The following is a 26,744-nucleotide window of genomic DNA, read 5'->3' on the forward strand; positions in this document are numbered from 1 at the left end:
ACATCCTTCAATCCAGCTTCAATAACACCTCCGCCAGGAAGCCCTCTGGCAGATCACTCCAGCCAGAGCTGTCACCTTCCCCAGCCTTCCTTCCCCATGCACGCCACCTTATAATCCTGCCATTGGCATTTTCACTTACTTTTGTTGTGGTTATTTGTGCATACATCATAGCTCTTCTATGCAATTTCCAACTCACTGAAATCAGTAACCAAATTGCCTACCACCAGCCTCCCTTGGACATCTGGTGCAGTGTTTGTATTCTGAGTGTTGGGTAGATAATTGTGGAATAAATGGAGTTTTCTTTCTTCATTGCAGAAGGGTTCTTTCCTTTCAGAATGAATGGCTGGGCGTGTAAGAGCATCTGTTCTAGAACTACAGTGGGTTGAATCTTAGCTTTGCCATCTGCACACTGTGAGACCTTGGGCAAGTTACTAACACTTTTGTACCTCAGTTTCCTCACTTGTAAAAGGAGGCTGACTGTAACCACCCCACCAACCAGGGTGGCTGTGCAGGTACAGTGCCCTGCATAGACTTTCGTCAATAAATGAAGTTGTTAAATTTCAGTGGCCCTCTATGCAAATTTTTATTTGATGTTTTGGAATATAGCACAGCCTTGCAGAGTTCAAGTTTGGATTTAGATAAGGTGCCAAATCCTTTTTAATCCTTGCAGTCACTGAACCTGCTTTCGGGTATTTGGTACCCATTGTAGAACCTCCCCAGGTCCCTGGAGTAGGAGCGGGGAGGGAGGGATGGGGCCCCGAAGCTAGCGTAACTGCTCGCCAGCCTAGGACTAACAGCTACATTAAGCGCTTTTATTCAATTCATGTGACTCCACAAATTTGGAATGTGTTAGGGAGAGTTTTTCCAGCTATGAGTCAGTACATTTATGCTCTCTCACACACACATAAAAAAATTTTTTTAAAGAAAAAGAGTTTAGCAAGAATCATTTATGAGTGCAAAGTGGAAATCTGTGGAAATTTTATTTTGACCCTGAAGGCAAGTAATACTTAAGAATTTAATAAAGGGCTTGAAACAGGATGCAGTAGAGAAAAAACACAGCTAACTGCCTTTTCCTTCCTTCTGTATTCTCAGCCACTGTGTTTCACAGAGGAAGGTCTAATTTGCATGGGTTTATTAAGCACCTCCTGGATACCCAGATTTGTGCTAAATATGGTGGGGAAGAGAGGAGAAGCAGAACCAGCATTTATTAGGCACCTATTATGTGCCAGATAACCATGATGGGAGGGGAAGAAACAGGTCTTCACTTCAAGAGGCAGTGTGGGAGAAAATGGAACAATTGTATTCAGACACATGGGTTCAAACCCCAACACCCTATATTCATAATACCATCTAATCCCCATCATATCCATTATACGGATGACAAAACTAAGGCTCGGAGAAGGTAAAACATTTGTCTATGGACACAGAACTCTTAAATGTTAGAAACCATATCCTAAACTGGGTCTTTCCGTCTCCCTATCAGGGTTAATGTCCCTAGGAGCTGGATAGGAGCTGTTTCCCACCAGGGAGGGAGGCAGACACACTCGTTCTTGGAGATTGTGTCTGCATATCATAACCAGGTACAACCTTCCTGCAGACCAGTCTCTTCAGCCACCTTCTGCCACTTGCTTTTAAGTCCTGCAGTTAGGGATTATCAAGAACCTGCTTCTCATTCAGGCTGATCCTCTTTGCTGTTGTTGTTTATTTTAAATAAAGAAACCACCGCCCACCCAGAGGGCTTGTGTTTCTAGCTCACTTTCCTCTCTTTTGCAAGGGCTCATTTTCATAGAATCCCGATCACCAGGGAGCTGTGTTTTTCCCTCTGAAACATGAGCTGTAATCAAAGGTGTATTCATCCCCAAACATCTGCCAGGAGCCACCTGAGCCAGGGTTCCCCAAAGCCTCGAGGCTCAGGCCAGGTTCCCGGGGACAATTTTTCCCTACACAAATCCGATTGCCCTGTGGTTGTCCTTTGTAAAGATGGCAGGGTCCCAGGCAATGCCTCTCAGATTGCTGGAGGATGTGAAGGGGACCCCGGGGTAAACAGGATTCCACTGTCCATTCGGCAGCTACTTTTGAGGGCCACCACGTGCCAGGTACGGCAGGCATGGAGAATCCCATCACTCACAGGTATAAGGACCCGACTTCTTGAAATGCCTGCAGGGCTCTGAAAAGTCTGGCCCTTGCTGTTTCTCTGGCCTGCTTGGCTATGGCCACTCCAGCCCGCTTCCGGTATCTGTGTCCAGCAGGGCTCCACACGCACCCTTCTCCAGCTTTTTCGTCTTCCTTCCCCTCTTCGCCTTTCAGATGTGCCCCCCTCTGCTATACTCCCGTGTGCCTCTCCTGGTGCTCTTGCTGCCATTGCCATGTGCTTCGTTGGCACAATAATGTCTTTGAAGTCTTTATCTCCAGCCCCATTGCAAGGGCTCACCTTACCTCCCCAGCCCTGGTCCATAGTGCCCATTGTTGGAAGAATGAGGACAGTAGTAAGCAAAACAGACTGTGCCCTGCCCGGTGCTGGGCACATCTTCCTCGAGTGTTCATTGTGCTTAACAGTTTTGAAGAGGAAATATTTGGAAACAAATACAGATCCATTCTAGAGCAGAATTCAGTGTTCTCATTCAAGACGTCAAGCTGCACCCACACACCACAGGGAGGTTATGAACTCAGCATTCTCTGTACTCGTGGGGGTCTTAGTAGAAGAGTAGGTTGGACTTGGGGGAGAGGTAGCCCAGTTTGCCAGCAACTCCAGCCATGGGGCCAAAGTTTAAGAGGCCAGTATGGGGGTGGGGGGGGAATGGAAGGACTATCCAGTCAGGCCAGAGTTCAAAACCCCAGTGCTGGACTTTCAAGTCTTGTGACATGGGGCAGTGTATCTGATCGCTCTGAGATTCAGGTTTCCATCTATAAAATGGGTACATGAATACATGCTCCTCAGAGTTGCCGTGAGAGAGAGAGAGAGAGAGACAGCCCCTGGAGGACTCAGCTCAGTACCTGGCACAGAACAAGAACTCAGGAAATAGCGGCCGTTGCGTTAGTCACTCACTAGTGATGCTCTTTTTGAATTAAAGGCTGTTGTTGGTGATCAAGGTGAAACATTTTCTGGAGCAGAGACAGGCAACTTAAAACTATACTTCCAGCTTACAGAATGATGGCTTCTCAGAAGTGACTTGTAGCTTCCCACCTTCTTTGTACTTGACCTTTGTCTCATGTCCAGCCTGGACTGGCCCCAGCCAGAGCCCGTCACCCCCTCCCCTTTATTCCATGGGTTCCTTGCCCTCTCCTCAATATGAGGCCATCACCGCAGGACATAATGACCTGCTTACCAGACCTGGAGTTTCTTACTCATCTGCTAAATGTTTGCCGAATGAAGAAATGGAATGGAATAAATTGTGTTAGTGGGGGTGACCGTGGAGGGTGGGGGGTGTTTTTCTCCTACAAACGGTTCAAGTAGCTTCCCCCCCCTTTCCTCCTTCAGGTGTCTAGCAATCCAGGAGGCTTAAAGTAGGCCACAAGGGAAAGAGCGGGGAGCTGGAGGGAAAATCCCATGGGCAGATTTTTCTTTATTGGGATTTTGCTCCATATGACCAACACTTTCTGGTGAAAGGAGTCCTGAGCCAGGAAGACTGGAAATACGTGCACGTTTCGAGGCTGAGGAACATCGAAACGTCCTTTAATTCATTTATAATGCTCCTAACGGGAGCTGCCGTTTTCCTCACGCAGGAACGGTGCTCGGCACCAAGGTGTTCGTTCCCTGGTGCGGCCCAACGAGGAGGTTCTGATAGAACCCCACTTGGTTGGTGAGGAATCCAGGGTCCCAAGGAGTCGAGTCCTCGGTGTGAAGGCACAGCACAAGGGTGTGAGACTCAGACTCAGAAGTCCTGTCTCCTAGACCAGCGCTGTTCCCCATGCTGGTTAGGACCAGGTGTCTCGCAGGCTGGGTCCGAGGGTAAACAGGGAAAACAGGACTGATTCACGGAGACCCCTCCCAGCTCTGGCAATATCCGCTGTGCAGCCCCATTGCAAGTTGCTCTGCTTCCCTCTGCTCAAGAATCACCTGGCCAGCGGAGGAGAGGGATCAATGTCAGCAATAATAGTAGCTACCATACCTGCTGACAAGATTCTAAGCGTTTTGTGTTGCCTCCCTCAGTCCTACAGGGTAAGTTGGGGTTGATTAGGGGAAGGGGGAGGACAGGGCATTGAAGGAAGAGACGAAGTGTAGCCGTGTGGCTGCCTGAGGGATGGTAGATGGATTCAAGAAGCTTGGCAGTCAGGGATCCCAGAACACACTGGAGTGAGGCGAGGCAGGGAGAGATGCGCCGATCTGGACCTTGGAAGCCCTGGGGTAAGGAGTGTGGTCTTTATCCCGAGACAAATGAGGCATCTATTAGCTTCTTCCCCCACCCCATACTACCTCTGTCACATTGTCCTTTCTCAGACTCACTCCATTATTGATTTTTTAAATGTTTATTTTTTATTTTGGCGGGGGGGTGGTGGTGTTGGCGAGGGCAGAGAGAGAGGAGACAAAGAATCCCAAGCAGGCTCTGCAATGTCCATGCAGAGCCTGATGTGGGGTTCTATCTCACGAACCGTGAGATCATGACCTGAGCCAAAGTCAAGAGTTGGACCCTCAACGGTCAGTCTATTTTTTATCTTCCTCCTTTTTTATACCGTGAATTTCCTAAAGGTAGGGACTGGGTCTTCTTTTTTTATGTCTATCTGTTGCTTAGCAGAGAATCAGGTATATATGGGTACTTAATATAGACTGTTAACCAAGGGGCACCTGGGTGGCTCAGTCAGTTAAGAATCTGACTTCAGCTCAGGTCACGATCTCACGATTTGTGATTTCTAGCCCCACATCATGCTCTGTGCTGACAGCTCAGAGCCTGGAGCCTGCTTCGGATTCTGTGTCTCCCTCTTTCTCTGCCCCATCCCCGCTCATGCTCTGTTTCTCTCTGCCTCTCAAAAAATGAATAAACATTAAAAAAAATTTTTTTTAAGACTTAATCAAACGTTTAATGTAGTCAGTATTCAGTATTGACATGTTCGATATTCAATAACTATATATAGTATACGTTATATATAGATATTAGTACCTATAATGCAACTTACATTCAGCTGGATGATTGTAATGATAACTGAAAATTCAAAAATCGCAGCACCTTGGGGGACAGTTGGGGGACAGCAGAGCCGACACTCTCCATGCAACTCTGTAATAAAGCTCAATCCTAGTATTGAAACAAACACAGTTCAAAGGGCATGCTAGATTTTGAATTTAAAAAAAAAAATCAGTAACTTAGGGCCCGAGTCACTACAGGGGCTATATTTTAAAAAGGAAGAGGGGGGATTGATGGGAGGGGCTAGAGAAGGGTTGAGGCTGCGAAGGCAGGAGGGGACAACGCCTTTGTCAGAAGTTCCAGGTGAGGACAGCTGCAGCTGTTGCCACAGGGTAGCAGAGACGGGTGGTCTAGCCCTTGGCCTTTGCACAAAGATCCGTGAGGCCCGAGCAACAGGAGCTTCTAAGACAGCATGTGGCCACGCTGAGCCGAGAGGAGGAGTGTGGAGCACGTAGGGCGACTGGACAGCGAGGCCTCCAGGCTTGCCTTGCTCACTCAGGCTTCCCCAGGGGTGGGGGGGGGGGGGTGTGCTTTGCATCCGGCTGGCGTCACTGGGGCAAGGCATTCGTGTACTGGGAGCATTTGCCTGTGAACTGCTGCCACCTCCAGATTTTGTTGACATCCTTCCCCTATATAACCTGTGTGAGCTCATCTGCTTTATGGAAGCCAGTGCACTAGAAGGAACGATACATAGTGTAATACGTGACTACCTGATAAGCCAAGAAGGCCAGCTGGCCAGTTTCCATGGAGAAAGGTAACAGTCACACACCCTGTGTGGGCTGTGGACCATTTTCTTCTTGGTCCATGAGTCTATTCAGCAAACCCTTTCTGTGAGCTGAGTGTAGAGCAAGGCCATGGGGAGTTAGGCAAAACTAAGTGAGAGCATCATAAGCCTGTGACAGACATGATCTCTTTCCCCATCAGGAGCAGCTGAGCCGTCAGAGGACCTCAACCCCAGCCTGCCCACAAGCTGTGTGACCTCAGGAAAATCACTTAACCTCTCTGTGCCTCATTTTCCTCAACTGCAAAATAGCACTGATGACACTCTCCCAAGTTCTTTTTTTTTTTTAATTTTTTTTAATGTTTATTTTTGTGAGAGAGAGACAGAGTGCAAGCAGGGGAGGGGCAGAGAGAAAGAGAGACACAGAATCAGAAGCAGGCTCCAGGCTTTGAGCTGTCAGCACAGAGCCCGAAGCGGGGCTCGAACTCACGAGCCTTTGAGCTCTGAGATCATGACCTGAGCCAAAGTCGGCCGCTTAACTGACTGAGCCACCCAGGCACCTCTCCCAAGTTCTTTTAAGCGATTAGTTAATGGATAAAAAGCTCTTTCTAAACTAAAATGGGCTTCACAGAGTATTGTCCCTCCCACAAGTCAGTGCCTGGAATACTAAGGCTAGCTGGTCTCCCGGGACCTTCTTCCACTGGATGGTTAGTTCTAAGTGCAGTGGGCAGGAGCCCCAAACTCCCTGCTATCCAAATAAATTAATCGCTGGGATTAACACAGAAGCTTGAATTCTCCTGCAGGAGGAAGGCCCAGAACCTTTAACTGGGAAATTTTGTGGGCCCTCACAAAAAGTGAGGAGGAGGAAATCAGTGTGCAGCATGCAACGCCTCCCTCTCTGAAGGCTCTCCAGGACACCCAGGACCCTCCCTCTCTGGGGCCTGAGGTCATCCCCCGGCCCCCCACTGCCCTTCCCCAGCCCTCCCACCCGGCTGGGCCTGCCCATCCCTTCCCCCTCGCATTCTGCTTCCCCGAGATCACGAGATCACGCAGTGGAAAGGAACACCGGCTTGGGAATCACACGAGCACGGGCTTGGCTCAGCTCTACCAGTCACCAGCAGTAAGCGAGTTGTGGCCTCGTGAGCCTGTTTCCTCACCTGGAGAATGGGCTATGACTTCCTTTCTTCCACGGTTACTGACGGATATTACTATTCCTTCCGAGATTATGGATGAGAACCTGGCGGGCTTTAGTATGCCCAGAAATCACCCGAGAGGCTTGTTGGGAGGCAGGTTCTGACGCTGTAGGGCTGGGTGGGGTCTGCGACGCTGTTCTCTCCACCAGCTCCCAGGTGACGCGACTTCCCTCTTGAAGAACAAGAACACAGAGCAGGTGTACGACGGCAACTATTGCCATGAAGATTCTTTTTTCTCCCCGGTGAAAAGGTTCTTCCTTGCAAACAGGCATCGATGAATAAGAGAAACCTCTGCTCACCTCTGAATTCGTAGGGAAACAAGAAAAAACAAGTTTTGCTTTAGAGGCGGCCTGGGTGTGGGGAGTGAGGAGAGTGGCCTCCACGGCTCATCAGCACGCAGCTCCACACACACACGTGCGCCGCAGGTGGGCCTCCGCCGGCTGCAGAAACCTCTAGAGCTCAGGCCTCAACTTGCCATGCTGGGAATGCAGCCTCGGAGCCGGGCACACGCCTTATTCCTCCGGCTACAGCTCTCCAGAGGAATTTTCAAAGCACACGGGGTTCGCTTGGCAGGAGCCTCCCAGGATATAAATACGCATTTGGGGCTTCTGCTTTAAGGACTGCGGTGCCTTTTTGACTGGAGGCCTGTGCCCAGGCCTCTTCCCCCTCACCTTCATCAAAATGGAACCACGGCCGGCCAGCCGCTGCTAGGAGCAGACACCCAAGACTCCAGGAGAGCCGGAGTGAGGATCGGGACACCTCCCCACCCCACCCCATCCGATCCTGCTTTTGGTTTCCCCTCCTAAAAGGCCTGCTTCCCAACAAGCTGCTGACTCACCCAGGGTGAGGGGCTTTTTGTTTCTCCCCTCTCCTCTCAGCATCCCCACAAAGCCCAGAGGTTTTGAGGTTGGTTTCACGAGCAGCTTTGTCCTTATCATTTACTTTCCTTTCTCCCCGCGCCCCCCCGACCCCCGTCTCCATCGCAGTCTCCCAGTCCTCCATCCCGCCTGGAAAGAGAGTTGGACCCCCAGGTGGTCGGCCCGGCTTTTAACACTGAGTTTCTCCTCTTCGTAGGTCTTGACACACTGGCTGCTCTTGGAGTTCAAGCATACCAAGATTCCCAGGATGTAAGCAACCCGGGACTGGTGAGTGACAATGCGTTGGATGCAACCTCAGCTGGATTTCCAGAAGGGGAAGGGGATGAGCAGGGGGTGCGGGCGGCCGGTCCTGGAGCCTGTCCTGAGGGCGTCCGACTTTTGCAGCTTCAAACCGCTTCCCTCCAGATGCACCTGGAAATGGCACAGAGAAGCTAGGTGTGAGTCCCTCGCAATTCAGAGGGGTCCTGCCAGTCCCTCCCTAGAAGCAAACAGAGTGTGTAGGTAGGTGGCTGGGCTTCCTTTCTCTGCTCAGATGCACCATCCTGAGGGCCTGGGCCTGGAATTGTTTTCAGGGAGCCTTTAACCAGGATTAGGGAGGTATTCTTAGAAGAGAGAGGACATTACCTGGTCCCCTCCAGTTTGTAACCCATCGTCCTGCGGAGACCTGAGGAGGTGAGGTGAGAAAGCCACCTTTGCACATATGAAGGGCTGTCATTGAAGAAAAGTGGGCAGCTGTTGACTCAACCTAAGGAAAAATTCCTACCAGAAGAGGCATGCAAAGGTGACGTAGGTGTCCACTGGAAGTAGTGAGTTCCCTGTCACTGGCAGAATTCAAGTGCAGGTTGCAGAAGCATCGGTGTTGAAGGAAGGAGTGGTTTTGACTAGTGTTTTACAGACTGTTCCATGATGACCTAGAACCCCCAGGGGTTCTAGGGTGAGGGGTGGCGGACTTAGGGAGAGTGAGGGGGCTTGTGAGTGTGCACTCTCTCAGCACTACCTGTTTGGTGTGGTTCTGCTGTAAAACTGTTTGGAAGTTGCTGGATGAGATGATCCTCAGCTCTTCTATGACTTGTCGTCCACCGGCCCCTGCTGTACCTGAACTGCCACCAGACAGACACACATATCACACAGCACGTTGTGAACGTGATGGGGTGGGCAGCTCTCCAAGCGTGGTGGGGGTTTTGGCCAGAGGCTCCTGTCCCATGCCAGGACCACCGAAAGATTGACTGGCTAGTCACACCATCTAGAGCTTTGATCCAGGCGACACAGACCCGAAAACAAGGCGTGGGGGACACTGGAGCCCCCCCAGTCCCCCAGGCTGTGGGGGGGACAGTGAGGGTGGCTTCCTAAGGGGGGTGGGGCACTTTGGCAAGACCAGTACCCCAGACTCAAGCTAGCGTGAGAAGAATTGCACCCAGACCCAGGTGGGGACAGTATGCGCGAGGGACACCCACTGTGAAGGGGAAGGTCTGAGTAATGAGCCCCCAGGCTTCCTTTGTGCTTTGTCACTGGGCCTTCTTCCCCTGGGCCTGGGTCAGCTGCAGCTGTAAATATTTATCAAGGGCCCCTGAGGGCAGGGTGCAGTGGGAGGCCAGAGATGGGGTTTTTCTTTAAGAAACTGACAGCATGGATAAGATTGAGTTTGACAGTCGCTGTGCATAGGCTGTCTGTTCAGCTGAGTCCTGAGCGCTGGGGGTGGGGGGGTGCTGGGGGCGGTGGAGAGGGGGTATTGAAGACCAGCAATGGGAACAGAGGGCTGAACAATGCTTTTGAGCCATGGCTTGATGCTTCCTTGGCAAATCTTCAAACAGGAGTGGGGCTTTGAGGACAGGGGCTGTGTTCTTTGATTCACAGGAGCTGGCACATAGTAGGTGCTCAGTAAGTGATTGTCAGATGACTGAAAGGGAAAACAACGAGGAGGCACCCGGGGAGGTGATGTCTAGTTAAGAGGAGCGGGGCCCCCGGAATCGATCTTCCCAGGTTCAAATCTCGCCTCTTCCACTAGCTGCTGGGCCATAGGCCAGGACATAGTAAGTGCCAATAGCCCTGAGCCCTATTTTTGTTCTACATGTGGGGCATGACCCTGAATTAAGGTTCAGTGTTGGGACAGGACAGTGTCCAGTGTTGGGGTAGGCTCAGTGATGGGACAGCATGAGTCAGAGGAGAGAGCTCTGGGCTGGGAGTCAGAAGACCTGGCTCAGCTGGAGGGCGGGGGGACAGGGAAGCAATCTCACCCCTGAGCCCACTCTCTAAGACGGTGATGCTGTGAGGAGGTGATCAAGGCAGCTCTATTTTTCCTGCTCTCCCTCTGATGGGACATTGTAGTCCTGGCACCCTTCCAAAGGCAAGGGCAGCTCAGCCATTTATTACTTGTTGGGGGCCCTCCTGGAAAGTGGTCCAACGTCTCCGGACCTCCCTGTCCCCCAGTGAAAGGGAACCCAGTGCAAGCCTTCTTCTTTTGCAGAAATGGTCTTAACAACTTGAAAAGCACTGTACAAAAGAAAGATTCTGTTGATGCGGACAGAAAACCACTAAAGATGGGAGCTCGGGTAGCATAATCTCAAGCCTCCCAGCCGAAGCCCGTTCCCTGTCCCCTCCCTGGTGACGCCGCCTCCACTGGGAGACCAGTTCTCCGAACGATGCAGGCACCACCCACTACACCAGGACCTGTAGCAGGTTCCAGATAAAAATTTGCACTTGCCTGAACTGGGTGTAGCTGGCATCTGCCTAACTCCAGCCTCAGACTCCACAAAATGCCCATATTTGCCCTGAAAGCAGACCTAGGAGAGTCTGGAGGGCATTTCCAGGGAGGGCCCCTGTGGGCTGGTGTGGGTACACACCCGTAAGAGACACCGAGGCAGCCTTGACTGCCGAAGACTAGAGTCGGCAGTCAGGCTAAATGGGGACGCGCTGCTGGCACCTTCGAGCGGCCGCCTCTGAAACCATGTCTGAGGCAGGATACAATGGCCCAGGATGCTATCCGGCTTGTTCCGGTATGGGCCGGGCGCCACAGGCAGAGAGGGTCCGGCATCTCCAAAATGGGTAAAGGAGGGCCTGCTACATGTGTGAGTCATGCAGGTGTGGGGAGCCAGGGACCCTAAGGAGAGCCAGCTGTGCAGAGAGGCAGGGTGATGGTGTTATAGGCAGGTTAGAATAGGGATGAGGGAACAATAAAAAAACAGGATGTCATGCATTAAGCAACATTCGGCCTACAAGTAGTCAGGGACCTGACTAAAGAATAAAATGCCCAGGCTCCTTTTTCGTTTTTTGTTTTTGTTTTTTTTGAGACCCACACATGCGCCTAAGTGCCTTAAAGGACTGAGAACGACCCGTCCACCAGGGGCACTCAAGGGCACAGAGTATACTCGATATTCAGGGTATACTCCTGGCAAGTGCCAGGACACATGCATCAAGTGACCAAAACTAGGTATGTGCAAAGTCCCTCAAAGCTCCTCCAACATTAAAGGAAAAAATCCCCCATCCCTCCCGTGAACATTCAACGGCTCCCTTTAACGTCCCAGTAAGTGGGTGAGACCCAGGCTTCCTGGGGTGGCTCCCTCTCAGAGCTGGCACTCCCTTCTTGAGTGTGTGCTTTCCCTTTCAATAAACTCTTTGCTGTTGCTTTTACCTTAAAAAAAATTGCATTTGCCTGAAACATTTATCAGGCTTTAGTAATAGACCTGGACTGCAGGATGGGCTTGCTCAGGGACCCACCTTTCGCCTCCCCTGCCTGTCACACCGTGATCCTAGCTGGATAGCAGGACCGTAGTGAGCCAGAATCACTTAGCACACAAGCACTGACCCTGTGCCTAGGGGATCTTCAAAGATGTCTAACATTTTGCCAAGTGACCTCAATTTTACTTCTGCCTTTAGTGGGAAGGATACAGGGAGGAGGGGCTTTCCTGGCCAGCTTCAAAGAGGGAGCTCCATCAGTCACACAGCTTCTCTCAGCTTCTGTGCCACCTCTATTTAGATAAGGTGACCAGGCTAGGTCAGGGATGGTAAATAGATTTCATCTTCTGCCAACGCTGATCAACTGGTCTTGGCCGCCAGGGGCAGGATATTGAGAAGGATTCTGAGGACTATCTAAGAAATGGTGTGGGGCAATGGATTAGTGATGTCTGCTCAGGCAGAGGACAGTAGCATCTGTGGCAGTTTTTGGCATGCCTGCACTCCCCCCCCCCCCCCCCCGCACCCCACCCCGTGCTTCATGTTTTATATCAACAGCCTTGTTTTGCATCAGAGAGGCACAGCACAGCAAAACCTCATTAATCTGGCCCACTTTAGAACCCACCCGAGTGAGTGAAGAGTCTTAATCTTTGGGCGTCTGCTACATTCAGGAGCTTTGTTACCTTTCGGTGAATGCAATGAAATGAACTCGCAAGTAGTTCGCTGGTCCCAGTACAGGGGCCACAGTGATCTGTGCTTCGCAAGTCTGACCGTAGGGCTGAGCGCAGCTGACCTGTACTTCTGGCACGACCTACTCTGTTTGTGTGCAAAGTATGGATACCACCAAAAGAAACTCTGATAAAGGCAGAGTGTTTTTGAGGTACAAAACCATTCAATGGGCAGCTTGACTTCTATTTCAAATTGCCAGAGAATTTGAATTAGAGTTGGCTGCACTAGCCAGGAATAAGCTGTTTTTCCAGAATTATATGCACAAGATGAGACAAAACAGTCCAGAACTAGATTTTCCCTGAGCTTCCTGATCTGTAAAATGGGGAAATAATACACCCCATAGGGCTGTTTGGGAGAGTAAATGAGATAAAAACGCAGAAGAGACCTAGCAGGATTGTGCACACAAAAGCTGGTCAAAAAATGCTATTTCTTCTCCCCTGTACCACCTCCTATCTATAGTCCCCTGAAAGCATAGCTTTCTTCTTACAATATGTTCGAGAAAATGCTGTTACAGATAGATTTTTTTAAAATAGTATCATACTTTTCAAATGACTCCTGTTTTTCAGAGCCTCTTCCTTTTTATTTCCAATGATTTTTCAATGGGAAAGTCCACTTAAACCTTCAACTGGAGTTGCTCTCGGTCGTCTGGGTGTAGGAGCTGATGCTCCAAGGGTCCCGACGGGCACGTGCGTGAAGCCTGTGGTTGCAGGTCTCCCTAGAGGATGACTAGACCGTGTCCCCTGTCTTCCCTTTAATTCAGCAGGTGTCAACACCCAAATACCGCTCCCTCCATAGGGAGAGTCGGGACAGCAAAGGTGGAAAAATGCCGAATTGATACCAAGTGAATTTGGGTGTGAGCGTGTCAAAGAGGGGATCTACTTGTTAAAAATGGGTAGGAAATTGGAAATGGAACTCCAGTTGGGGCCTTAGTCCCTGAGAATCTTCAGGAGAAAGAAGTTCTCACTTAAAGAAATCAAGACCAATTGAATCTATGAGAGGCAGGGAGAGGAACCCACGTGGCCGGAGGGGCAATACTCCCCAGTCACAGGAGCCCAGGGTGGGGGAACAGGCCTGGGAGGCCCAGGGGAGCTGGTCAGGACTCCTGGGTTGTTGGCTGAGAGTAGAGGTTCTAAGGGGGCACTGGGCAAGCGCGTGCCCTTTGTTCTGGTGCCTGGAGCATCTGTCCCACCTTCTCTGGCCCCGGTGTGGACAGCCTCGTGCTTCTCCTTGGACTGGAACAGAACCGCTCTGTAGCCCGTGCCCTGCTCCCCTGCCAGAAGCCTCATCTTCCCTGCCCCAGGAGAAGGCCTGGCCAGCAGCCTGCCCACTGCCCCACAGGCAGGGGAGGAGGGGCGTGGACCCCTCACCCTCCCTCCCCTTCTTTCCCCTGAGCCTCCACTCCCTGTGTGATGACTGTGCTGTGGGTCCCTGTCCTCATCCTTGTCCAGCCTCGTCTTCTCCCTCCTGAGGATGGGGCTGAGAGTGCTTGGAGCAGAGGGGAGGCCTTGTGGTTGGGGGGGAGGGGGGACAGCCAGCATAGGCTCTCCTGGGGAGCTGTCACCTGGAGACCTGGGCAGCCAGGGCTGTCTCCTTAGCACTTGAAACTCAGCAAGTCCTGCAGCTTCCTCTGAGGCCCCTGTCCCCTCTTTGGATCCCCATGGACCTTATGGCGCCACCACTCAGTGCCACAGGGTCATTAAGACCATGGGCTCTGGAGCTGGACTGGCTGGGTTAGAATCCCAGGTCCACCCTCACTGACCCCAGTGTTGGCCAAGTTATTCAACTTCTGTGTGCATCAGTTTCTTCATCTGTAAAATGGGCCAGCTCACAGGGTAGTTAGGACTCCTGAGTTTATGGTATGTGCTTAGAACAGGGACTGGCACAGAGTGAGTAAATCAAAATCAGTAAGAAATGCAGAAATCAGTGTGTCATGTGATAGCCTGATTGACACCAGCAAGATTTTAAGTTTCTGCCCACAGAAACAACATCCTTCCTTCTGCCTGTGGGTTCGGGAGGCTTTCAACTAGAGCCTGAGGGAGGGGGAGAATTTCTGCAGATAGGTGGCTGTGGAATCATGGGCAGAGATGCAGAGGGAGAGGGCACCTGGGACATTTGGAGGATGCCAGAAGTCTGGCGTTGCTGGAGCAGGTGCAGCCTGAGGGAGGAGCACGAGGCAGTTGAGATGGGCAAGCTTGGATGAGTCAAAGCCTGGAGATCCTCAAACGCCATGGTCAGGATTGGACTCCGCAGGAAGCAATACACAGCTGTCGGAAGTTGGAAACCAAGCAGGTGATGTGATGCACGACGTGGTCACGGTGCAGGGAGTAGGCTGCAGGTAAGACAGATCACAGGCAAGACGCAGTTGGAGGCAGCTGCAGAGAGATGGCCCTGGAGAGAAGGTGTGACTGTGTGAACTGTGACGGACAGTCACGGCAGAGGCGAAGCGCGGGGAGTTGCCCCCAGCGTACCAGTTCAGAGAAAGCATCGACTGGTCTTGAACACAGAAAGTGGGGACGGAGGAGTCCAGAGGGAGCCCTACACTCCTGGCTTGGGAATCTGAGGGAGATCCTGCTGAGCGTGGTAGTGAACAGATAGAGAAAACGTGCCAGTTAGTACAGAAGGCGCTGGGAAGGTAGTAGCTGACGCACTTGTGGGACGCCCAGGGACCGGGGTGGGCAGCATAGAGCAAGTGATCAGGCACGTGGTCTCGGGAGTCCACATGGCATGAATCCAAATCCCAACTCCACCATTTGCTAGCCGTGTGACCCTGGAGGGGTCATTTCCTTTTCCAGAGCTTCAGCGTCTTCTATATAATGGGGATTACACAGTTATTAGCTGCCTGAGAGGCTGTTCGGTCAGGACATGTAGCGTTAGGAGCTGTGCTCACGGAGAGTGCTTAGTAGGGGCAACCTTGCCCTACGGTAGCAGTGGTCTTGATATTAACTTTTAGTATTAGTATTCGTGTCCTCATCCTATTGGGGATGTCCAACATGGGCATAAGCGAGCCCAGGACAGGAGGGCTTCATTCCGGAGTCCTCCACCCAGAGGTCAGTGGTTGTCAACCTGACGGGTGGTCCTGGGGGAGGAAGAGAAGGCCATCAACTGGGTTGTTTACAAATTGCATCACCCTCCCCAGCTGTGGCCTCACCATCCCGTGCCCCCCCGCCCCCCCCCCCCCACTGTCCTGTGAAAAATCAACATGGGCGACTGTCACCATTCCCAAAGGGCATGTGCCACATCCCTCAGGCCTACTGGGAAGGAGTGAGATGGACAGACAGCTGACAGAGGAGCAAGGCAAGGCCATGGGGTGATTGCATTCTCTCTCAGGGACTGCTCAGAGCAGGGGACAGAACCCGGGGACACTATCCACATTTAAGAGGCAAGACCGGAAAAAACAACTCAGTCAGGAAACGGAGCTTCCGCTGTCCCAGGTGCCCTGCCCGACTGGACATAAAGACCCCATAAAAGGCGGGCGGTTCTGCACAATCCAGGTGCGGGTTCAAACCACACTCCCACTCAGCACGTGAGGGGTCCTCTGCTCCTTCCTCCAGCAGCAATAGACTCTGTATCTGAGTTGAACAGGAGAGATGGCCTCCCACCTTCCCCTTCTGTCCATCTAACACTTGCCCTGGTGCCCTGCCCTGAACCCTGTTCCGTGTTATTTCAGAGCCCACAGTTTATTGGCCAAGGAAATGATAACACCTGGAACTGGGAGGTAACAAGGCTCAAGTGGATATTCAATTATATTAGTCAGACTTTTGGTTACAAGCTTAGAGATCTAATTCAAATTGACGGAAGTATAAAAAACAAAAAAGCAGTTCATGTAATTGAAAAGTCTGAGCTGCTCTGGCCCTGAGCCCAGCTGGATCTAAACAATGTCAGCAGGCATCGCTTCTCTCTGTCTCTAGACTCAGATTTCTTGTGTGGGCTTCGCTCAGGCAAGTTTTCCCCCCAAAGATCCAGCAGCTTCTCTCGGCAACCCCCACAGAAAGAGAGCTTTGCTTTGGTGGCCATCCTAGCAGATGCCCTGGGGTTGAGGGGTTCGGGTCACGTGTCCATGCCTAAGCCAAGGATTGCTGTTTGAGCAGCATCAGTGAGTGTACAGGGGAGGCTGGCTCACCCACCAGCCTGGGCAGGATGCTATCTTTGCTTTAAGCGAGCTCTCAGCTGATGAGGCTTCTCCTTTGTATGGCCAACAGGGTATCTGTTCCCTGGTTCCAGTCGCTCTTCGTGCCTGAAACCACTCACACTGTTCTCGAGGTCAGAAGTCTGAAATGGGTCTCGCTGAGCTACCATCAGGGTGTCAACAAGATGCATTCCTTTTTGGAGACTCTAGTAGAGAATCCATGGCTTGCCTTTTCCAGCTGCTAGAAGCTTCCCTATTCCTTAGTTCATGGTTCTTCCATCTTCAAAGCCAGCGATGGCCAGTTGAGTTTCCCTCCTGCTGCATTACTCTGAAGCTGACTTTTCCGCATCTCTTTTCAATCTCTAACGACTCTTGTGATCCAGGATATTCCCTTTATTTTAAGGTCAGCTGATTAGCCACCTTAATTCCTCTTTGTCATTTAAAGTAACATTCACAGGCTCTGGAGATTAGGGCCTGGGCATGTCTGGGGGCTGTTTTTCTGCCTGCCACAGCTATTGTCATTAGTGTTGTAATATTTAGGCAATATTTGCCATGACCAAGGCCATTTGCTAAACTCCTAACCACCCAGAGGCAGGGTACAGCAAATAACCCCCATTTTACCATCAAGGAAACTGAGGCACCAAAAAATGAGTCACTTCCAAAGTGACACATTCAGTGACAGTAGACTTGGGGCTGGATCACAGGTCTGCCAGACCCCAGAGTCTGGCTCTTTACCAGGTCAGCTGGTGGAAGATGTCAGGAGTGTTGGAATAACAGAAAACAGAGTGGAGGCAGATGGATGGAGTGGTGGTGAAGTTCTCTGGCACCAGACCCCCTAGGGTTTATGTGCCGGCTCTGTCCTTCACTAGCCGTGTGACCTTGGCCCCGGTCACCTCACTTTTCCATGCCTCCCTTCATAAACCAGAAAACGAGCCTTGCAGGACTCCCAAGAAATCACCAGGGCTGGTTTTATTTTGATTTTTAAAGTAAAATTGCCGGACCCAAGTTTTTCTTTTTTATGTGTAGCTTCAGCCCACTTTTAGTGGGAGAAAAAGCCATGTATACATCTCCTTTAACTTTGCTTTCCTTTTTTCCTGTTTCCTCATAAGACAGCATGGCAAGGATCAGCCAACTATGCCTATCTCTGAGCAGCCTGTGAGCTAAGAATGGTTTTATATTTTTAAAGGATTTTAAATACACACACACACACACACACGCAACAGAGAGTGCATGTGACCCAGCAAGCCTAAAATATTTACTATCTGGCCCTTTACAGAAAAAGTTTGCCAACCTCAGAAAGAACAAGGCAGTTGAGTCGACCAGACCTGGGTTTGGATCCTGTACTATATGGTCATGGTCCACTTAGACCTTTAGACCGTGAAAGCACCATGGGGCCCCCTTGGGGTTTTCCCCTCCGGGCGGGGGTGAGAACACAGGGGTGGTGGTCAGTATGTGATTGGGCACCTACTCTGGGTAAGAGCGTCACCTGTCGTCCCCTCACCAGCCAGGTACACCCATGGAGGAGAAGCCACTTGGGAGAGCAGGCCACTCGCTCACGAGTGACACAGTGGGAGGAGATGGAATGGAGATTTGAGCCCAGGCAGTCCGAGTCTGCACTCGCCTGCCTTGCCTCCCTGTTGTTTCCATTGATTTTTTCAGGCAAGGGAATCATTGGCTGTGCCTTCCCCCTTCTCAGACTTTCCCCAACTCTCTGCAAAATTCCTTCCCAATGTAAAGTGGGAGAGTGGTCAGAAACAGCTCTCATGAGAACCATTTAAAATTTTGGTTCTGGCATTCATCTGTCCATCCATCCGTCTATCCAGCAAACACAGCACAGCACCAGGAATGGGTGAGAGAACATGCCTTTTTAAAAAACAAATTTTAATGTTTATTTTTGAGAGAGACCGAGCATGACAGGGGGAGGAGCAGAGAGAGAGACATACAGCATCCAAAGCAGGCTCCAGTCTCTGAGCTGTCAGCACACAGCCCAATACGGGGCTCGAACCCACAAACTGTAGGATCATGACCTGAGCTGAAGTCAGATGCTTAACCGCTTGAGCCACCCAGGTGCCCCAAGAGAACACGTCTTTAAGAGTGACAAAGACACAGCCCCAAGTCCTTGGGTCCTCTGCGTTCATTGTTATGGGGAGGCATACAGGGAAACTCATTAAATAGCACCACGCACTTGATTAATAATATGCTGTAATTCGGGCAGCACCAGACTATTTCAGCACCCCTCCCCCCACCCAGTTACCATGACAACATTATTTCAACAAACAGCTCCTTAATATTTAACAAAAATTATGCTCCTGCCAGGTGAGCAGAAGAACCACCACACTACAAAGGGCTTAGGGGGGTTTACAAAGACATTTTATATGAAGCCATCAGTTTCCCCTGATCCCTGCGTGCCATCCGTCGCCAGAAAATGCAAGTGTTCTGGGGGCTGGGCGCCAATGTGATGCCAGGCCTCCGTTACATGCAGCAATTGAGAGTTGTCACTTTTTTAATGCAGAATGTCACAACGGCTCCGTGAGGACGGGTAGCGTGATAGCATTATTAAACGCTTCTTTGTACACCAATCTACTAATTTCACCCCAGCTCGCCTGAGGCTGCTGAAAGCCTTGTTTGCTTCCTGTGCCTTGAATCAGGCTGGATTGCGAGACGGCGTGTGGAGAGCCCAGAGCGTGTGTGCACCACTGTGAGAAGGGGCTCGTTTCCTCTTCAAGGCGCCATCTGGTCCCACCCGGTCGATTCAGTAAGGAGCAGGTGCAGGGATCAGGAGACCCAGTCCTCTGCCCTCAAGGGGGCTAGAGATGAAAGAGAAAAGACCAAGGAGACACGGAACATTCTGTGGCAGCCTCCACCAATATGATGGTCTGACATGTGCTGAGCATTGAGAAGGCACAAATTAATTACACATCCCAGACCCCCATTGGGAAGGATGGGTTAATAACTGTAATAAAGTAGGGAGAGTGGAGAGTGCTATCATGGTGATCTATTAGCTGTATGCTCTTAGGTAGGTTACTTAACTTCTCTGTGCCTCTGTTTTTTCATCCATAAATTGGAGATAACACTACCTATAGGACAACCTAACTGTTGTCATGAGGTTTAAAAAATGAAATAAACGTATAAAAAGCACTAAAACGGTTCTTAAAATACTCAAAACAGTAGGCACATGGTAAGTATTAAATAACTGCTAGCTAGGATTTCAGGTTCCCATGGTACCATGCATACAATTATAATAATAGCTCACATCTATTAAGGGCTTACTGTGCCTCGCACAATGCTGAGCGCTGGTGCTGTACTATCTCATTTAATCCTCACATTCGTCCTGTGAGATAGATACTCTCATTATCTCCACCTTGTTGTAGACGAGGAGGCTGAGGCTCAGAGGGGTTGGGGAACTTGCCTGAAGTTGCGAGGCTTCTTGTTTGTAAGAGGGGATTGGAATTCAGTTTTTCTGAGTTTGCCACCTAACAAAACGCCAAGGGCAGTACCACACGGAGCACACCGGTGGTGCTGGGGGAGCACGGGTGCCCTGCTGGTGGCTCCAGGGAGGGCTGTCTGGAGGCAGCGGCTGTAGGTACTTTGAAGGCTCCTGTATAGTCGTGGAGAGAGGATGGGGTTTGAAGGCAGAGGGGCAATTCTAAGTAGGAGGACTAAGTAGCTGCATTTGTAGGAGAAGCACTGTCTTGTTGACCATCTGAAGGGCAGATTCGTGGCATTGAGTGGGACCTTATCTATCTATTTAAAATATACATTGGGCTTTTATTTAAAATAAGTGGACTGGAAGAGGAAGCATGAGACCTAAGGGGGGGAGAGAAGCCTTTAGAATTTTCCATTTTCTTGGATCAGGATTTCATTGGAATAATATGACTGGGTCTATATCCAGTGTGCATGTCTATGCAATATGAAAACATTTTGCCCCAGTTTCTCCAAAAGCAGAGAAAGGAAGGTTTAGATTGTGTAGCAAATTATAACCATAGCCATAATGCACTGTATTTTTTAATATATACATATGTATGTGTGTATCAGCTATTTATTACCACAATAGTGCTTCATAACAAGCAACTACCAACCTCACCCATGAACAACAAGAAGCATTTATTTAGCTCATAATCTACAGGATTTAGCCTTCATGGATTGGGTTCACTCATGAACCTGAGGTTAGCTAAAGGTTATGTGGCTCTGCTGATCATGGCTGGATTTACCCGCATCTTTGGGGTTGGCTGATCTAAGATGACCTCAGCTGGGATGACAGGGGTGAGTGGATAAAGCCCCACACATGGCTGACCCTCTAGTAGTCTTGCTCAGGCATAGGAGCAAGGGTGCAATCTGAAAGGTGCTTGTGCTTTTGCAAGCCTTGGCTTGCATCCTGTCTGCTAACAAACCTCCAGTTGGACAAAGCAAGTCACATGGCCAGAGTCACAGTGGGAGAGCTCAACAAGGTTACATGTCAAAGAGTATGGGTTGGGGGGGCGCCTGGGTGGCTCAGTCGGTTAAGCAGTTAAGCTTCTGACTTTGGCTCAGGCCACGACCTTACGTTTGTGGGTTTGAGCCCTGCATCACTCTGTGATCTGACAGCCTGGAGCCTGCTTCAGATTCTGTGTCTCCTTCTCTCTCTGCCCCTCCCCTGCTCATGCTCACTTGCTCTCTCTCTTAAAAGTAAATAAACATTTAAAATTTTTTTAAAAAAAGAGTAGGATGGATACAGGGAAGGATATAGACTTGGGACTATCAGTGTAACCAGTAACATGTTTCCCAAAATCCACCAGATGAAAGCATCAAGCCATCTGAGAGGAGGAATCCTCAAAGGCAGACTTGGAATAGTCCTATGATTTCTTCTGGTCTGAGAGCTACAAGGTGACCTTGACCTCAAAGTGAGTCCTCAGTGCATGGCATTTAAGCCAGCGTCTGTGTCTTCAACATCATACCTAATCCCTGCCCCGAGGTGTCTGCAGTGACAGGTAGAACCTGTCACTACAGGGAGGGGGACCTGGTGTACCCCCAGTAGCACTTGGTTTGGATGTACTGCTTGTCCTAAGCTGCTTCTCTAGACAGCAAGGACAGCGCAGCCCTGGGAACTCAAGGTTGGCCATGTGTCTCCTGGCAGAACTTGGTACCCAAGGTTTGCCCTAAAGGCAGTCTGTCTAGAAATATAGGTCAAATGAAAGGAAGGTCTATCTAAGGAATTCTTTTTTCTTCCACATCATTTATTTAATAGTAGCCCAATACCTTGACTTTGCACTCTACTGGATACTCATAACAATAAGGACTAGCATTATTCCATTTCACAGATGAGGAAACTGAGGCCACGAGAGCTGAAGTGACTTTGTCAGAGTGGCAAAGCCAGCTGTGCAGCCCAGCGCACTCTCTCTTTCTCACTCTCTCTCTCTCTTTACCACCAATGATCTGCAGCTCAGCCCTAGGGACTGTGTTCACATCCCCATTCTGCCTCTTGCAGACATGTGGCCTTGGATATGTCACTCACCTAATTCTCTGTGCCTCTGGAGAGAATCTTATCTCCCCGATGGGGCTGTTATGAGAAGTAAATGAGTTTAAAATTAAGGACTAAGATTCTTGAGTACTGCCCTGAAGTTGGACACATTCCTAGAACTCTCCCTGAACCCTCAAAACCACTCTGAGGAAAGTACTGTTCTTACCCCACTTTTACAGATAGGAAGCTGATGTTCAGGGACAGAGTGACCAGCCAGAGGCCCCACCAAGGTGGCGCTGGGGCTTGGACACAGGCTGTTGGCCTCCAGAGCCTGTGAACGTCTGCTTCCCGTGCAAGGATTCAGCAAGGACACCATAATAAATACTAGCTGTCCTTGTCCCTTTGGACGCCTGAGATTGAGAAGCACATTGGGGAGAACGTGCCACAAGAGAAGCAAAGGTGAAACCCTGGCACCACTCTAAAAAGCATCTAAAACAGATGCTGCCCCAGCATTTGGTCCCTTCTGACGACAGGAGCATCATGTTAGAGAGCCCCTGAGGTCATACCCCAAAACACACACACACACACACACACACACACACACACACACACACACAACTACCAAAGTGCGTTCACTGAACCCGGTGACTCAGAAGGCAGTGGCACCATCTCTGTAAATCCGAATACTTGATTAACACTGAATGACCTACGTGACCAAGTTCATCTGATTGAGATGCATTATCACCACCAGTTCATTTGCTGGGCGCGTGAGTGTTGCTCACAGGCTCCAGCTTGAGCACACAAACCCTCCATCGTCACCCTTATGCACCACATACCTGTAAAGCTTTCTAAGCACCTTGACGTGGGGCCTTTTCACTCCTCGAGGGAGGTTAAAGCAGGGATGGTACCTGTTTTCCAGTTTAAAAAACAAAGGCCAGAGCAGTGACACTTTGGCTGCTGGCCCTTAGGAGAGACAAAAGAGGTCCAGGCCAACACAAACTAAAACTGTTCCTTTGTGTTCAATCAGAATCTTGGGTCCAGATTTCTTTTTTATCATTTACTGTCTGTGTGACCTTGGGGAGGTTACTGTATTCCTCTGTGCCTCTGTTTTCTCCTCTGTAAAGTGGGGATAATAGTGTTTACCTCTTAGAAACGGTAAGAGGATTCAGCATTTCATCTATGTCATGTGCTTACGGTAGTACCTGGAACGAACATACGAAGGATGTGGTAAATGTTGCCTATTGCCATTACTGTGTGCATTTTTGATTAATCATAAATGGAAATTAAGTAGGGTTTGATAAGTGTAGCTTGTGGACAAAAATCCTTATCGGGCGTGAGGGTGGAGTCACAACAGGCGTCTTGCATGATGAAAATATTGAGGAGTCCGTTAGGATACATGGCCAAGGTCACCCTGCTGGTGAGAGGCCCCGTGGAGATGAGAAGCCATCTGACCCCAAAATCTAGATCCTTCCTGTTTTACCAGGCTGCCTGACTGTCCTTAGCAGGAGATCTGTCCCTTCCCTAAGTCACCCATCCTGTCACTCCATAACTCCGGTATTGGCAAAATGCCTGGGCTCACATACCTAATGGAAACCTCCCCATCTCCTTAAAACTTCCAGCCAGCAAATGTAATGGAGCTGTGAACCCAGGTTTGCATTAGCCATTCAAAAAGGATACAGTTTGTATCTGAGAACACTTAATTAAGCACTAGGCTTAATTAACTTAAATCAATCTCGCTCCTTACTCCCAAGCCCCCCTCAAAAAAGAGGGCTGCGTAAAGTATAGTCCTTAACTGGAAGTTCTGATTTTAGCTGTTTCTAATCAGACTCAAAATTGCCAGCTTGTTGTCTTAATCTGCCCCTGAGATATCAGCCTTCCCTGTGTGATTAATCTTTCCTTTCTTTGGCCACGTTTCAGACCTAGACAAGCATTGCACTGCGGCTTATCATGTTGTGGTTATTGTTCCCTGAAAGGGATGAATGGAAGCAACCGCCTTTCCTTGCATAATTTGTCAAACACCCACACACCCCTCTTTTTATTTCTAATTCCAAAGCCAGCCGATGAGCTTTGCACTTTTGCAACTTTGCCTCCACCCTCAAGAATCTTCATTAATTAAAAAAAAAAAAAATTTTTTTTTAATGCTTATTTATTTTTGAGAGACAGAGTGTGAGCAGGGAAGGGGCAGAGAGAGAGGGAGACACAATCCAATGCAGGCTCCGGGCTCTGAGCTGTCAGCACAGAGCCCGACGCGAGCCTCTAACCCACGAACCGTTAGATCATGACCTGAACCGAAGTTGGACGCTTAACCGACTGAGCCACCCAGGTGCCCCTATTAATTTTTTTTTTATGTGTTTTCTTCCTTTCGCTAGAGAACAGTGACTTGCCCCAAACTGCAAAATAACAAAATGCACAAAACCGGACCGTGGGTCCTGCAGAACTTCTCCCTTTCCTTCCATGTCCACAGGGGCAACTGTGATGCCTGCCACCTCCAAGGCCTCCTCTGCCACCCTGGCCCAGACCTCATCTTTCACCTGGGCCTGATGGGCCCCCCTTCCCCCACTTACAGTCTTGCTTGCAATCCACCCTGCACACCTCTGCCGAAGTTACCTTTTTACTATACAAACCAAATCACATCACTCCCAAGGATTATAACCATCCAGTAGCTTCTCCCTGCAATTCAGCTTCTCCCTGCAATTCAGACTCCTTTCCCCGGCTGACCAAACCTTAAGTAAAAGATCCCGCCCTTCCCTACCCATCAAGCCCCTACCGTCTCCTCCACTGAGCATCTGCCATGCTGGCTTTCTTCCTGTTCTAAGGGACCCCAAGCCCGCCTTCTCCCTGGTGCACTTGCTGTCCCCTACATGTGCAGTGTTCTGTCCTGGGTTCCCAAGAAAACAGAGGCGGAGGCACAGCTCCTAATGGTCTGTGCGGGGATGGGGACAGATGTGCGATCCCCAGGAAGCAACAACAACAAGGCAAAAGGGAAGTTCAGGTGAAAAGAGAAAACAGTGTTCGGGGTGCGTTGTTCAGCTGACTGGCCGCTTCACGAGGAACTCCGGCCCGCTGCTGTGATACTCGGATGGTGGTGTGGGATGTAGTCAGCTATACTGTGATGCCCCATCCGCGTTCCTCAAATCTGCCACACTGTGCAAAACTGCACAGTAAAAATCACCGGGCCCAATCGCGGGGAGGATGAAGTTAGGGCCACAACTCCCAAAAACTTTGTCCTAATAAGAGCAGTGGCACGGTTTTACACGTTACACATGGTTTAGAAATGCACAAATACTGCAGTAAATACAGCATTTTTCCTTGCCACGAGACCCGTGTGTTTGAGGAACTGGGTGGCAGAAGGCGGCAACTTGTGGGTCACCGTGGCGTAGTAGAGGGACGAAAGCTGTAACACCAGCTGTGACGGTTGTGACTCGTCACGCACAAGGTAAACTGAGGTAGCCGGCACTCATTTGAGATGTGTGTATGTGCGCGTGTCGTGTCTTTCTGTGGATTTCGGTTCAGGTGGGTGAGGTCTGTTCACCTGTGGTTTCTCACGGATGACCTCGGGCACAAGCATGTGCAAAACCCATGGCTTACTCCACCGGGGTCCTGTTGCAACAGATTTGCATTTTCCAGACCGGCACTGCAGCCGACCTGACAGGGCTGTGTCCCAGAAAAGCCCGTCGGGGGAGGATGTCAGGGTTCCCCCGTCAGCGCTGACTCTCCGTGCTCAGGGGGCTGAGCCTGAAGGAGGAGCCAGAGCCCTTAGGCCTGGTCAGGTGGGACCCGAGGCCAGCGGAGGGGGTGATGTTGGCCACGCTGAAGCCCGCCCTCACGTGAGAGAGCTGGGGGGACACCCGGGGCCCCGCGCAGCCCAGCAAATCCAGCACCGTGCCGGGCCCGGCACCTGCTCTTGCCTCGTCCTTACACGTCCCACCGCTGGCGGTTCATTCTTCCACTTAAAGACACCCCTTTGGGGTGGAGGCGAGGGCCGCAGGCAGACTGGCAGCAACACCGGGGGGCTCCAAGCAAAAATGGGAAGCCGCGGGAGCCGGACAGACGTGGTAGGATTTGGATGTGTTAAATCCTGCTCTACAGCCGTGCGGGAACTGGCTCGCTGGGGAGAAGCCCGACTAGGAGGGCGATGACAGCTTGGACCAGGGGTGCAGGAGTGAAGCTGTGGGAGGCGGGCAGGTGGGGGGGGGTGTTTTGGAGGAAGAGCCGACAGACTCACTGATGGAGAAATGGGGTTGTGGCCTGTCAGGGCTCCCCTGGTGAGACCCTCCTGGCTCATGAGAAAGTCCCCAGATTACCACCTTACCACCGTCAGGAGACAGGCAGGCCCTGGTTCAGTGTGGTATTTGGCAAGTCGGTGACAGCTTAAAATCATCTAGACGTTGAATTTGTCGTCTCTGGAGTGCTTGGCTGGGATCAAAGCAGACACACCCAACTCTGGGGACATGCAGGGGCCTTGGGAGGCCTGGGGGGAAGGCCCTAGTGAAGGGAAGGCCCCTCCCAGGGGGTGAGGTTTTATGTGGGAGATTTGGGGTGGCATTGAAAGTTCTCACCTTGAGAGCAGACAACAAAATGTTTAAAACAGTGCTTCTCAGAAGTGGGAGGCATGAGGGAGCACTTTTTCTCCCCACCCCTGCCCGGAGGACATTTGGCAGCATCTGGACACTTTTTTTTTTTTTTTAATTTTTTAGTGTTTGTGTATTTTGAAAAAAAAAATTTTTTTAACATTTATTTATTTTTGAGACAGAGACAGAGCATGAATGGGGGAGGGGCAGACAGAGAGGGAGACACAGAATCGGAAACAGGCTCCAGGCTCTGAGCAGTCAGCACAGAGCCCGACGCGGGGCTCGAACTCACAAACCGCGAGA

General features: G+C 50.5%; 1 protein-coding gene across 4 annotated transcripts in view; it reads left to right on the forward strand.

The window, feature by feature from the left end:
* ZHX2 (zinc fingers and homeoboxes 2) overlaps positions 1 to 26,744 on the forward strand; it is a 162,884-nt gene that overhangs the window by 64,638 nt on the left and 71,502 nt on the right. For 3 of the 4 annotated variants that reach the window (XM_060611239.3, XM_060611237.3, XM_078441587.2), the window contains exon 2: positions 8,106 to 8,176. The gene's annotated coding sequence lies outside the window, so the exon portion shown is untranslated. Of the gene's footprint in view, positions 1 to 6,041; positions 7,875 to 8,105; positions 8,177 to 26,744 lie in introns of all 4 variants that reach the window. The other variant, XM_060611238.3, reaches the window with a different exon arrangement.

The sequence above is a fragment of the Panthera onca genome, chromosome F2 (genome assembly GCF_046562875.1).
Source record: "Panthera onca isolate mPanOnc1 chromosome F2, mPanOnc1 haplotype 2, whole genome shotgun sequence".
In the NCBI taxonomy this organism is placed as follows: Eukaryota; Metazoa; Chordata; class Mammalia; order Carnivora; family Felidae; genus Panthera; species Panthera onca.